The 13,163-nt window shown below is 35.7% G+C and overlaps 1 protein-coding gene across 2 annotated transcripts in view; it reads left to right on the top strand.

The window, feature by feature from the left end:
• LOC149141121 (DHBP synthase RibB-like alpha/beta domain-containing protein) overlaps positions 1-12,702 on the top strand; it is a 512,557-nt gene extending 499,855 nt beyond the window's left edge. The window contains exons 10-11 of one of the 2 annotated variants that reach the window (XR_016264455.1): positions 12,156-12,218; positions 12,525-12,702. The gene's annotated coding sequence lies outside the window, so the exon portion shown is untranslated. The remainder of the gene's footprint in view (positions 1-12,155; positions 12,219-12,524) is intronic. The other variant, XM_089448208.1, reaches the window with a different exon arrangement.
• The last annotated feature ends 461 nt before the right edge of the window (positions 12,703-13,163 follow it).

The raw sequence follows: 13,163 nt of genomic DNA, 5'->3' as shown, positions 1-13,163 counted from the left end.
TTCGACCCTCCCTTTGATCATGTGAACTATCGTTTCTAGTTGTTAGAGTGATTCTATAATCATTCTCTAAGTTTTCAAGTCCCTTTTCTAAAGAAATCCAAAGTGTTGTCTTTTGTTAAGGGAAGTGTCGTTCGTTGTGAAAGGCAGAGTTAAGTAATCTTTAAGAGGTAAATTTGGTGCATTCTCTTGCATTAATGGATCTTAACTATCATGAGAACATGCATTGGAGTCATTACTAAGGTATTGCACATTTTCTCTTTGCATTCGACACTTGCGTTGTAAAGGTGTATCTTAAGTGTCACACTTGGAGGTATGTGTCATCTTGTTGTCATTTCAATGAATGCATGTTGATTTTGGGTACTAAGTATCTTATTGTCACGTGGTTGATAGTTTATGAGTGTGTTGTCATATTCCAGTCTTGTTATATGCTTTTATTGTCATCTTTCTGTCTTATCGATCCCACACTTAGTCATTTTCAAAATTTTCACTATCCTTGCAACTTGCTCAATCAGTAGCCTACCTTTTAGTCTCCTTCAATTGTACATTGCACAGTCTTAAGACAGTGATGATGCCTTTATATTTTGGAACTGCACATTGCACAATCCTAGAGTACAATCTCCCCTAACTGCACATTGAGTAATTGCAGTGCTCAGTCACTCAGTCTTGTTGGTTGCAGTTTCTCAATGCGCAATTCTGATAAGCCATACCTTTCCTTGTGCACCACGAAATCACAGTGGAAAATGGAGCCTCTTTTGGACCCTCATAGTGCTCAAATGTGTAATTCCTTGAGCCTCTCCCTCAGCCGCTACATATTGCACAATCACAGTGCCTAGTCATGCCTCCTTTCCTCCTAGGATTTTCCATTGCATAATCCCTAACCTGCCTCTCCCTCGGCCATTGCGCACTGCACAGTCATAATGCCCAGTCATGCCTCCCTACCTCTTGTACTTGCCCACTATGTAATCTCTGACTTGCCTCTCCCTACACACTTCATGGTCACAATGCCTAGTCCCTCACCTTTGCCTCCTACTCCTGCGCACTGCACTCATGAAGGCCTCTCTCCTCAACCTAAGGAATTGTCCCTTCTTAGTCAACATGTTGCATGAGAAACAAAGAATACTAGGTGATTTTGAGAATGATATTGTTTTGTCATGAGTGAACTTCATTTGCAAGTGTTATTATCTTAACATGGAAAGATGATGCTCAAGGAGGACATCAAGGAGATGTTGCGAGAAGACACAAAGAGATCATTAAACAAAGAGATAAATGGAAATTCAACTATGATAGATGGATGAACATCAAGGTCACATGAAATACTCTATAACATAACCAACCTTTTGGAGGATGAATTTGAAGTGCAAACAAAACCTATCACGAATACATGAAGACATAGCAACAAAGAGAAGAGCTTAGCATTAATACACTACAATGAAGTCTTATGTCACTATCGCCAAGTCATGGCTTCTCAAAGCGTCACCAAAAAAGTCTTGTGTTGTTAATGTATTTTGCCACAATTTGTGGAATGTAATATTTCATTTTCAAAAATGAGAAAATGTAAAATGTGTGGAAACCCAAGGGTCACACATGGAATGTGAAAAGTCACTAGAGAGTCCTAGAGTCATGTAGAATTTCAAAGGTCACACAGGAATTCGAAAAGTCACATAGAAGCTCAAGACTCATGGGGGAGGTTGTTGAGTCCCAAACCTACATCTTCCCTATACACCTTTTTAGCCTTCTTTTCCAGTTACTTGAACCACCAAGTTGTCAAATCATTGCATGCTAGTTTAAAAAGAGCTTATAAAATGGTTTCCTAACTATGTCTTGTGACTGTTGTTTGATTTAGATTTTTGCTCAGTCAACTGCGGAATCTTGTCAGTTTTCGCAGCTAGCTCAACTTTCCGCAGCCATTTTGTTGAAGTCTATGTTACAGGTGTCTACTGGAGAATCCGGCCACATGGGCAAGCTGCAAATGATGTGTACATGGAATGTGTCCCCTTGGTTCAGCCGAATCACTCACAAAAGGCCATGGTCAAGGATAGTCAAAGCGGTGGTCAAGCTAAGAGTTTTGCGGTGGCAGGACTCTGTTTTTCACCACGTGAAGACTTGTGTGGCAAATTCCTCAATCTTAGGAGGGGTGCTAACACTTGTGGACTGTTCCGTGAACCCAAATCCAACAGCCACCACTCCTTGGATTTAATGGTCACGGCTACCATATTGCTAGATCTCTGGACGTGGTTATTCACGTGTTTGTTTAGCAGCGCAGAATTTAGGAAGTAGTTATAGCATCCTCAGTTATAAATAACGCGTTATCATACGCTTGTTAGCTAGCTGGATATATGTAATTTTGACTGTTTTACGAGCCCACTGTGTCGTGCTCTATCTTTATCTTATGACTACATTTTAATATATGAGAAGATAGTGTTCTTGAGTTCCATTTTGTGACTGATTGCTGATTGGTCGAGGTTGCAGAGGGCCCCTGTACACCAAGGCTCTGTAACTACTGTATAGTTTCTTTCTTTTCTCCATTATGTTATTGTTTCCATAATCATTTGCTTGTATATATTACACTATTTCTGATATTCATGTTAACTGTTGTCCATACTTTCTTTTATGCTTTCTCATGATTATTAACTGATCAGTGTTTTTCTTTCAGGTTCTTGTAGACAGCCTGGGAAATTTTACATAGCTTTTGAATGACTAATGACATGAAATCATCTTGTCCTTCTGCTGATTTATTTTCTAAGTTCTAATTCCAACATTGTTATTTCTTTCAGTTTTGTTTTGTTCATTTACTTTTATGCAAGTTAGAAATCAGATTACTCAATTTGTTTATGATTGCCTCCTATAGCCAGAGCGAGACTACTGGTGAGGGGTCAGAATATGAGTTGAAGTGATATGATTTAGTTTATTTTTTCTGCAAGTTATTGATTAGATTACTCATGTCATTTTTAGTTACCTCCTATAGCCAGAGCGAGACTACTGGTGAGGGGTTGAAGTATGAATGCGTAGTTTGATCTTAGTTTCATTTTATGCAATTTAGATATCAGATTACTCAATTTGTTCATGATTACCTCCTATAGCCAGAGCGAAACTATTGGTGAGGGGTCAGAATATGAGTTGAAGTAGTATGATCTAGTTTACTTTACTTAAATATTTTGAATTGCTTTAAGTGTTTTTTTTGTTCTTTTTTTTTATACAACAGCAAGGATACTGGGCTTCATTGTCACTAGCTCATTGTTTGGTACATTTTTATTTTCTCTTAGTAATTGATTTCACCATTGCAAGTTTTGAAACCTTTTTGAGAACTTTGAAGTTTGGAAATCATTGTAGAGGTCACCACTGCCTTGAACACTTATATCCATACTTGACTTTTTATTTTTCCATCTCACATTAGGGAATCAACAAAAGATAAACCCAGAACAAACCAAAAAAATCACAAACGACAAAGAATTAGGAAATCGGTTATCTTGCATATACAGTGCACTTCACTTCAACAGTTTACGACTCCCGGATTGAAAATTTATATAGAAATTTAGGACACACTAAATTGACCAAACATTTTTGCGCCGTTGCTGGGGAAGTGAAACTAGGTAGCCAATTTCTTGAAAAAAAACAAGAAAATTTCAAAGAAGGTAAAAATTGATAACTTCTCAAAGTATGCTCTCCTCTTGTGCCTAGTGTGATCTGGAGGACCAGAAAAGAGAGTTATTGGTTCACTAATTTCTTAAGTATGCTCTCTTCTTGCACCTAGAGTGACCTGGAAGATCAGAAAGAGAATTATTAGCCCGACTTGAAGAAAAATAAAAAATGACATGCATAGAGCAAGAGATTCTAGGGAAAGGTTTTTAGCTAGGGCCAAGAGTTCGATTTTTACAACTCCATCTACTTCAAGGAATAGACAAGAAACACCTCAATCATCCCCAACTCACACTCCTAGCCTTAGGATTCCTGGAATTTAAGAGGCAGTAGCTAAATTAGGAGACTCTCCCACACTATCCATCGAATCTGAGTTAGGAAAAGACCCTTTCTTTACTTCTACAGGAAAACACAATGTAATTGAGGAAGTAGAATCACCTGAAGAAGAAGAAGGAGAAATTCCTCCTCATTCGCCATTAGTAGAAGAACCAGAGGATTCTGAAGTCTCTAAGGAAACTATCATGACAGAGGAAGTAGTAAACGGATTTGGAGGAGGTAGAGGTAGAGGTAGAGGAGGAGGAGGAAACAATGGAGGAGGTAGAGGTAACAATGGGGGAAATAGGGATGGAGATAACTCATTTGGATTTCCTATAGTTGATGAGGAATCTCGAACAACAATGAAAAACATCTCACTTTCTGTTCTCCCAAACTTTCATGGGTTGCGAAGTGAGGATCCTGAAACATTTCTATTTGAGTTTGAAGTCGTATGTCGAACTTATGATTATATGGAAGACTCTCAAAAACTCAAATTGTTTCCTTCAACATTTAAGGGAGATGCTTTAAAATGGTTCATGGGATTAGTCACTCAATCTATTAGGACTTGGAATGATATGAAACAAACATTTTTGGATAGATACCTGGACTATTTTATGCCCACCAATCACAAGGATGAGGTATTCAAAATGGTGCAAAAAGAATATGAAAACTTGGAGGATTTCCTTGAAAGATTTCAATACAATCTAAAAAGAGCAAAAATGAATAACTTAGATGAGGAAACCTTGAAAGCCCTTCTATTGAAAGCCATTAGAGATGAATGGATAGATATTTTGAACATGATGGGAAAATGAGATATATCTCAACTTCCACTTCATGATATAGTAGAGTTATGTGTCCATCTCTTTAGGGGAAAATCTAAAACTGGGAAAGGGCCTAGAGATCCTTCTCTCATTAGAGCAAACAAATCTGCAACTGGATCAGTAAGTAGGGCTGAGATTGGCAACATGCTTTATGAGTTCAAAACTGATATTTTAGGAGGTCTTAGTGAGCAACTAGACACCCTCAAGATACAAAACAAGCAGAAAGTAGAAGCTGAAACTTTGGCCATCTTTTGTCCGAAGTGTAGGAAGAAACATGCTATAAGGGAATGTCCCTTGGATGCAAAAGTTTTAGAAACATGTGTGATTTGTTCAGAAAACCATGAGACCAAGGATTGTCCTTCAATTCCTGGGCTCAAAGTTGTCTTTCAAGAAGATCCAAATTCAATTGAGTCTCTCTGTTTTGTTTCAAGGAGACCTTGTCAGGGGCAACAAAATCAAGGGTTTAACAACCCTATGAACTTTCAACCCCCACCAAATTGGAATCCTTGGCAACAACCTTGGTCCCAACCTCAAAATCCATTTCAATCATGGGTACAAGGTATGCAAAATCCTTATGGGAGATTTGCTCAATTCTATCAATATCCTCCATCTTTTCAAAATCAACAAGCTCCACAACTTCCAAATCAAAATCCACAACTTTCATTACCATTTCCACAACAACAACAACCTTCTCAACAAAATCCAAATTCCTAACTCTTGCTTCCATTCCAACAGAAGAAAAATCAACTACCTTCCCAGCCATTGCCAAACCCTAATAATAAAAACCCTCAAAATGCTTACATGGTAGAAGGACAACAATTTCCTACTTATATGATTGTTCCTCTCAATGATGTACAACTCAGATCTGGTAGAGTTTTAGACAAGCCTTATATAGATGCTCAAAAGCAAAGCATTTCCGAGGAAGATTCTCTTGAAGCCAATAAAGGTTCTGAAGCATCTCTTCAAAACCCAAGCACTCAAAAAGAAAAAGAAAAAGAGTCAACCCCCACAACTCCTATAGTTGAGCAACCTGCATCTTCATCTACACCGCCTTTTCCTGAAAGATTACAAATTGACAAAGGGGTGAAAAAACAAATCTTGTTGCCTGAATATGATTTTCTAGATGAATTAAAGAATGTTTGTATCAAGATTCCCTTGTTACAAGCCATTAGAGAAATTCCTATTCTAGCAAAAACAATAAAGGAGTTGAGTCTCAAAAGACCAGGAAGGAAACCAAGAGATACAAGAAGAATCCACCTGGTAGGAAAAATTGCAGATATCATGATGGGAAAAATTACCATGGAGAAGTATGTAGATCCCGGTAGTCCAATTGTCAAAACACATATCAATGGGGTAGAAATTCCAAATACTTTGATTGATTTAGGGGCTGCTATCAACATTATGAGTAGACAGATTATGGAACAGCTAAAACTTCCTAATCTTCTTTTTACACCTACTTTACTACAACTTGCAGATCGATCAATTATCAAACTAGATGGTGTATTAGAAGACATTTCGGTCTCCTTAGATTCTTGGGAATATCCAGTAGATTTCATGATTTTAACTCCCAAGAGTAATCTAGGAGGGCACCCACTTATTTTAGGAAGACCTTGGCTAGCTACAACTGATGCTTTTATCAGTTTTAGATCTGGGGATATGTATATTTCTGATGAATTCGACAAAGAAATTCAATCTGTATCCTCCAGCAAAAGCAATTACAGAAGTAGGAGATAATGAATGGGTCGATGATAAGGACGCTATACAACATGTCTTTACCATTTCTGAAATCAGTGAAGATAGTCAAATTCTGAACACATTAGAAAATTTTGAAACATCTTCAGAATATGACCACACACAATTTCAGTTAGATTCGAACATTGAGTATTTATCATCTAGACAAATGTCTCTTTACTCTATGGAAGAGTTTGGTAGTTCCGCTATTGAGATCTTTCCAGGTAAAACATTGAATATCAACAGAAACTTGGAAAAATCACAACAGGGAGAGTTAACCAAAATCTTGCAAAAACATTCTACTGCATTTGCATGGGAGTATACTGATATGAAAGGTATTGACCCTAAGACTTGCATTCATCACATCTACATCGAGGAAAACAGTAGACCAATCAGACAACCTCAGAGAATGATGAATCCAAATCTTAGGGAGATAGTGAAAGAAGAGCTCGAAAAACTACTCAATGTAAACTTCATTTATCCAATTTCAGATAGCCGATGGGTTTCTCCTTTGGTTATAGTACCTAAAAAGAATGGTAAATGGAGGGTATGCATTGATTACAGGGAATTGAATAAAGCAACTTTGAAGCATCACTTTCCTTTACCCTTTATTGATCAGGTATTAGATACTTTAGCATGCAAAAAGTACTTTTCCTTTTTGGATGGCTTCAGTGGCTATAATCAAATTCAGGTAGCACCTGAAGATCAAGATAAGACCACATTTACCTGTCCATGGGGAAATTTTGCTTACCGAGTGCTTCCTTTTGGATTATGTAATGCACCCGCAACATTTCAAAGGGCAGTACTAGGAATCTTCTCTGATCTAATCCATGATTCTGTAGAGGTTTATATGGATGATTTTACAGTTTATGGTGATTCATTTGAAGAGGCATTAGAGAATTTGGAAAAAGTCCTTATAAGGTGTAAAGAAACAAACCTTTCATTGAGTCATGAAAAATGCTTTATGATGTTTAGTGAAGGTATTGTTTTGGGACATCATATTTCAGGGGATGGGATTAAAGTTGATAGATCAAAAGTTGAAGTCATCTCCAAGTTGCCTATTCCAAATTGTCAAAAAGATGTTAGAAGTTTTTTGGGATTTACTGGGTACTATAGAAGATTTATAGAAAACTTCACCAAAATAGCATCCCCACTCTTCAAATTATTTACAAACGACTGTGAATTCAAATGGGATCCTGATTGTCAATCAGCATTTGAAACTTTGAAAGCAAGAATATCTGAAGCACCCATTTTGAGAGGACCAAATTGGAAACTTCATTTCCATATTTCTACATATGCTTCAGATACAGCTCTAGGAGCTGTGTTGGGTCAAAAGGATTTAGTTCCTTATGCCATTTACTATACCAGTAAAGATTTGACTCCCACTGAGTTGAACTATACTGTGACTGAAAAAGAGTTCTTAGCTATTGTTCATGCAATCAATAAATTTAGACATTATATAACAGACTATGAAACTTTTGTCCATACTGATCATTCTGCAATTAGATATCTAATGAACAAACATGTTACTAATGGCAGAGTTACAAGATGGCTCTTACTTTTACAAGAATTCAATATTACTGTGTTGGATAGACCAGGGAAACAAAATAAAGTAGTTGATTTCTTGTCTAGGATCCAAAATACTAACGAAGACTCTCCTGTAGAGGATAAGTTTCCAGATGAATATTTATTTGCAGTAACTACTAAGACTCCTTGGTATGCAGATATTGCTAACTATTTGGTTACAGGGAAGCTACCTCCACATCTATTTCCTAGCGAAAAAAGAAGAATTATTCAGGAGAGTTCAAAATATTCATGGATTTCTAACGAATTGTTTAAAACAGGGTCAGATTATGTGATCAGAAGATGTGTTCAGGAAGATGAAATGCCTGACATCCGTAAGGCATGTCATGATGAGCCATGTGGTGGACACTTTGCTGACAAAAAGACGGCCTATAAAATCCTTTCTTTAGGATATTATTGGCCTTCCCTCTTCAAAGATACAAAAGAATATGTCAGAAGTTGTGACAATTGCCAAAGAGTGGGGAAACCAACTCTTTCAAACGAAATGCCATTACAACCATAGGTACTCATTGAACCCTTTGAAAAATGGGCTTTAGATTTCATTGGACCCATTAATCCACCATCTAAACAGAAGAAGTATATATTGGTATGCACTGATTATGTCACTAAATGGGTAGAAGCCAAAGCATTACTTTCTGCTACTGAAAATTCAGTTGTTACTTTTCTTTATGAGGATATTTTTACTCGCTTTGGTGTCCCAAGAGAAATTGTGACAGATCAGGGAAGTCAATTTACATCCAACATGATGGAGAAGCTGATGGAGGAATACAAAATCAAGCACAGAAAATCTACTCCTTACCATCCGCAAGCAAATGGCCAAGTGGAGTCTACAAACAAATTTATTGAGAGCATCATCACCAAAACTGTTCATCTACACAGAAGAGATTGGGCAGAAAGGTTTCCTGAAGCCTTATGGGCCTACAGAACTACATGGAGGAACACAACATGACATTATCCCTATGAACTTGTTTATGGGAAAGAAGTCCTGCTCCCCATTGAGTTTCAAGTCAAAACTTTCAAGATGACAGTTCAGTTGGGGATGGATCTATCAGAATCCCAAAAGCACGGAATGGAGCAGCTGAATGAGCTAGATGAGATCAGACAAGAGGCAATCCTAAGAACTGATCTAGTTCAACATCAAAGAGCTAAGTAGCATGACAGATACATCAAAGAGAAAAAGTTTCAAGAGCCTACTGTTACAACACATGAGCCTACTGGTAGTGGAGTGCCTGATCTTGAGACTAATGTTCAGCTCGGTACTGGAGGTATTTCATGTGTTATAAACAAATTTTATTATGGAATACAATTAAAATATTTAAATGAAAATGGTGTATTAATTATAACATTTCTTGTTTCTACACCATAACATGTATAGGATGTGACTAGAGAAGAGGAGGAACATCTATGGCCAATCCGAAAATATTATGCTTCCCTCCACTACCAAAGTAGGTAAATAACACTCTACTATTCTTTTTATTAATAAAACATTGTAATAATAATAACTATAAATATGAATTTAACTTTTCTTTCTTATTGCAGTTGATGCTCGGCCCCACTTGTAAACAAGAAATATTTCACTAGAGACGACAACAACTAAAGGGTTCCAAGATCAAGACATCCTCACTAACTTCATATTAAAAAAGAGAAAGAAATGTGATAAAAAATGACTGCACTTGTTTAATTAGAGCCTATTTTTTTTAGTATCACATTTTTCAGTGAGAGATTGAATGTCTCATGGCATGTGCACATGTAACTTTAGACCTATGTTGCATGAAACTTCTAGAAACTCGGCGTTTCGGGACGTACCCGTTCCCGAAATTCCGAAACTCTTCTGAAACTCGACCATAGTGTAATCATTTATGTAGAGTTAATATAGACATGGTTTTCCTTCTAAATTGTCATTTATGGTTCTTATTCCCTTTCTTTCTTGCAAGGTATTTTGTTATTCACTTATGTATAAATTTATATATATATATATATATATATATATATATATATATATATATATATATATATATATAAACGTATATGATGTTTCAGACGATGTTTCCATTTTTAAGAGGTGACGCTTCTAAATGTACATGTTTCGGAAATTCTGAAACATTTCAACGCTTCGTGCAACTTGGCTTTAGACTTTCTTAATAAAAAATCGTAATTTTTTCGTTGCAAAAAATTATAACAATATTGTTTCAAATTATGTAAACATATTTTTTGTGCTACAAGGAGGGTGTAAAATACCACATATTTGATAATTTTGTGGTATAAGTTAATTAGCTCCGTTACAAACATCAAGAGGCTATAATCAGATTCTCGTGTTAAACTAAGACTTTATACGATATGTGTCCATGATAAGTCAACCATCTACTAATTTGTATACCTATCCCACTCCACCATACACTACCACACTCCTAATTTAGGTGCTAGATACTCCTGCTTCAATGCTTAATCACAACAATTTGTGATTATGATGACAATTTAAGTACATATGTGTGTAATGTCCATGATGGGACGTATGAATTGTCCTCCCCAAATTTCTCGTCAATGATTATAACCTTAAATGGGCTAGCACTGGTCTATCTCATCATCTCAAAATGACCCAACAGATGAAAATTTACAATTTTTGTCATCATCACTTCACACTATCTCATGAATGACCCTTTCTACATATTATATGCATGAATTTATGGAAGGCCATCCCCTCTACCTATCCTATGATTGATTGTGACAACAAGTGAATAAAGGACAATTGACAGATCTTTGTTGACAAGATCCCCTACTTATAAATTGTACTTTGTTCACTTGTTCTCACAATCAATCATAGGCTAGGTAGAGGGGATGGTCTGCTAGAAATTCATGCATATAATCTATAGAAGGGGTCATCTATGAGACAGTATGAATTGATGATTATAGATATGGTAAATTTTCCTTTGTCGGGTCATTTTGATATGGTGATGACAGAGCAGTGCTAGCCCACTCAAGGTTATAATCATTGATGGGAAAAATGGAGAGGGAAATTCATACATCCCATCATGTACGTTACACTCACATGTACTTAAATTGTCATCATAATCACAAAGTGTTGTGAATTGACAACTAATATATGTTAGAATTTTGTTGGACTAATATAGATTAGAAAATGCAACCACTATATAGATTAACTACAATGAATATAGTAGAAAATGTAGCATCCCTTCCAATAGTTTCGACTGGTGCATGAGGTAAAGAAAACTCTAATTCTATTTTTATTAATGAATAATAACAAAAAAATATCAATTTAACATTTATTTATAGTTACAGTCAATGATCCACCCCTCTTGTGACAACCTCGACAACATCATGAGTACACGACTAGGCCATCAAAAAATAAGAAAAAGAAAAATAATGATTGTAATAATTATATCATTAGAAACATCACGTACCATATTATGAAAACATATTTTTTAATGATAATTGTTTTTGAGATGAAGTATTTTGTGTCTATGATTAATGAATGAATGAATGAATTTTATATGTTAATGAATAATTTATATATGTCTCTTTATGTACATGACCTTGTTTCATATTATGTAAACATATTTTTTATGATAGAATTTGTTAAAATGAAATATTTTTTGGATTTATGAATGAATGAATGAATGTTTGCGATTTGACTTTTTTATGTATCTTAATGTCTTGCTTTCAACTATTTCCTATATAGTAGATAGATTGGGTACTAAAGAATTGAGAGTGATGTGAGGGGGGAGAGGGGCCATGACACTTTCCACCTTCATGTGGTTAGCCCTATTCAACAGAGAATAAATTAGGATTTGGATAATCTTGGAAAAAAACACCCCCAATCCAACAAAGCAACAACAAAGTCAATGTTGACTTCGTTGTTGCTTCGTTGAGTGGAGGGAGGTTTGATCCAAGATTAAACAACTCCAACAATTTATTCTTGAAACCAAGAGAAGCTCGTTTAGGTATTTATGCATGCAAGTCTTTTTAATTATTATTTATTGATGCAATTAAATTTAATATTTGGTCAAATTTAATCTAAGTTTGTCTCATTGGTCTCATGAATATGTGTAGGACAACTAGTTTCAATTCAGATGTTGAAGTGGAACAACTATCTAAAGAAAATGGCTTAAAATGGTAAGGTTTTAGGTGAGACAAGAAAATTTGTTTGATATTTGTGTTGTATGTCTTGGCCAAGTGGGAGTTACATAAATTTTTATCAAAAATAACAAACTTTTCCATGAAAAGAATTCATGTAGTATTTGTCTTTCTTTGACAATTGTGTTTCTATTTGAGTAGAAGACCATAAATCGTCATTTCTCATGCAGGGAAATAAGATAAACTCTTACATTATTAATTGGCCATAAGGCACTAGTATGATTTTTCTTCTATTTTATTAATTATTTATCATAGCTAACTTCTCCTCCTTCCTTTGTTTTGCAGGTACTTTCATTCGAAAATTTGGGTTTGAAAAATTAACTAGGGTTGGAGTCATATACACACAAAAAAACTCATCGAATTACTGCTCAAATTTAACCCACAAATCGCTTGGCTACAAAGTGCATGATTTAGTTTTGCATTACATTTGATTTCAATCAATTTCTTATTTCTACATTGCAAATCTTCCAAGACCACATATGTTGAGAAAAAGTAGGGCAAACAGAATTATGGTTTCTTTTAGAATGTTTTCTCTTGTTATATTGACAACTCTTGTGATATAATGTTAGTTCATCATCATCATTATTATTTTGTGTTCATCATCAACACAATTCCAATAAAGAATATCACAATGCAAACAAAAAAACCAGAAATAGGTTGTAGGTCAGGGGCAAAACCCCTCCACAAGGGAAAAACCCAAAAACGTCTCTTCTTATAGAAATTCAAGGTAGAATTCCAAAAAATTTGATCAAGACAAATCACCAAGTGATAGGCTAGCCACCCAAACAACAATTCTTCTCTCTATAGCTCGACCTGCTACTCTTCTCTAGCTCGAATTTTGAATAGAGAGAGCTTTCTTCCAATACATGTGAGCTTTCCAAGCAAAGAAATGATGCACAATCCAAACAAATAGACCTTTTTGAT

Source organism: Pinus tabuliformis, chromosome X (assembly GCF_031772625.1).
Source record: "Pinus tabuliformis cultivar Carrire ecotype Pingquan chromosome X, CPIR1, whole genome shotgun sequence".
Lineage (NCBI taxonomy): Eukaryota > Viridiplantae > Streptophyta > Pinopsida > Pinales > Pinaceae > Pinus > Pinus tabuliformis.
This window is presented reverse-complemented; position numbering and strand designations above follow the sequence as displayed.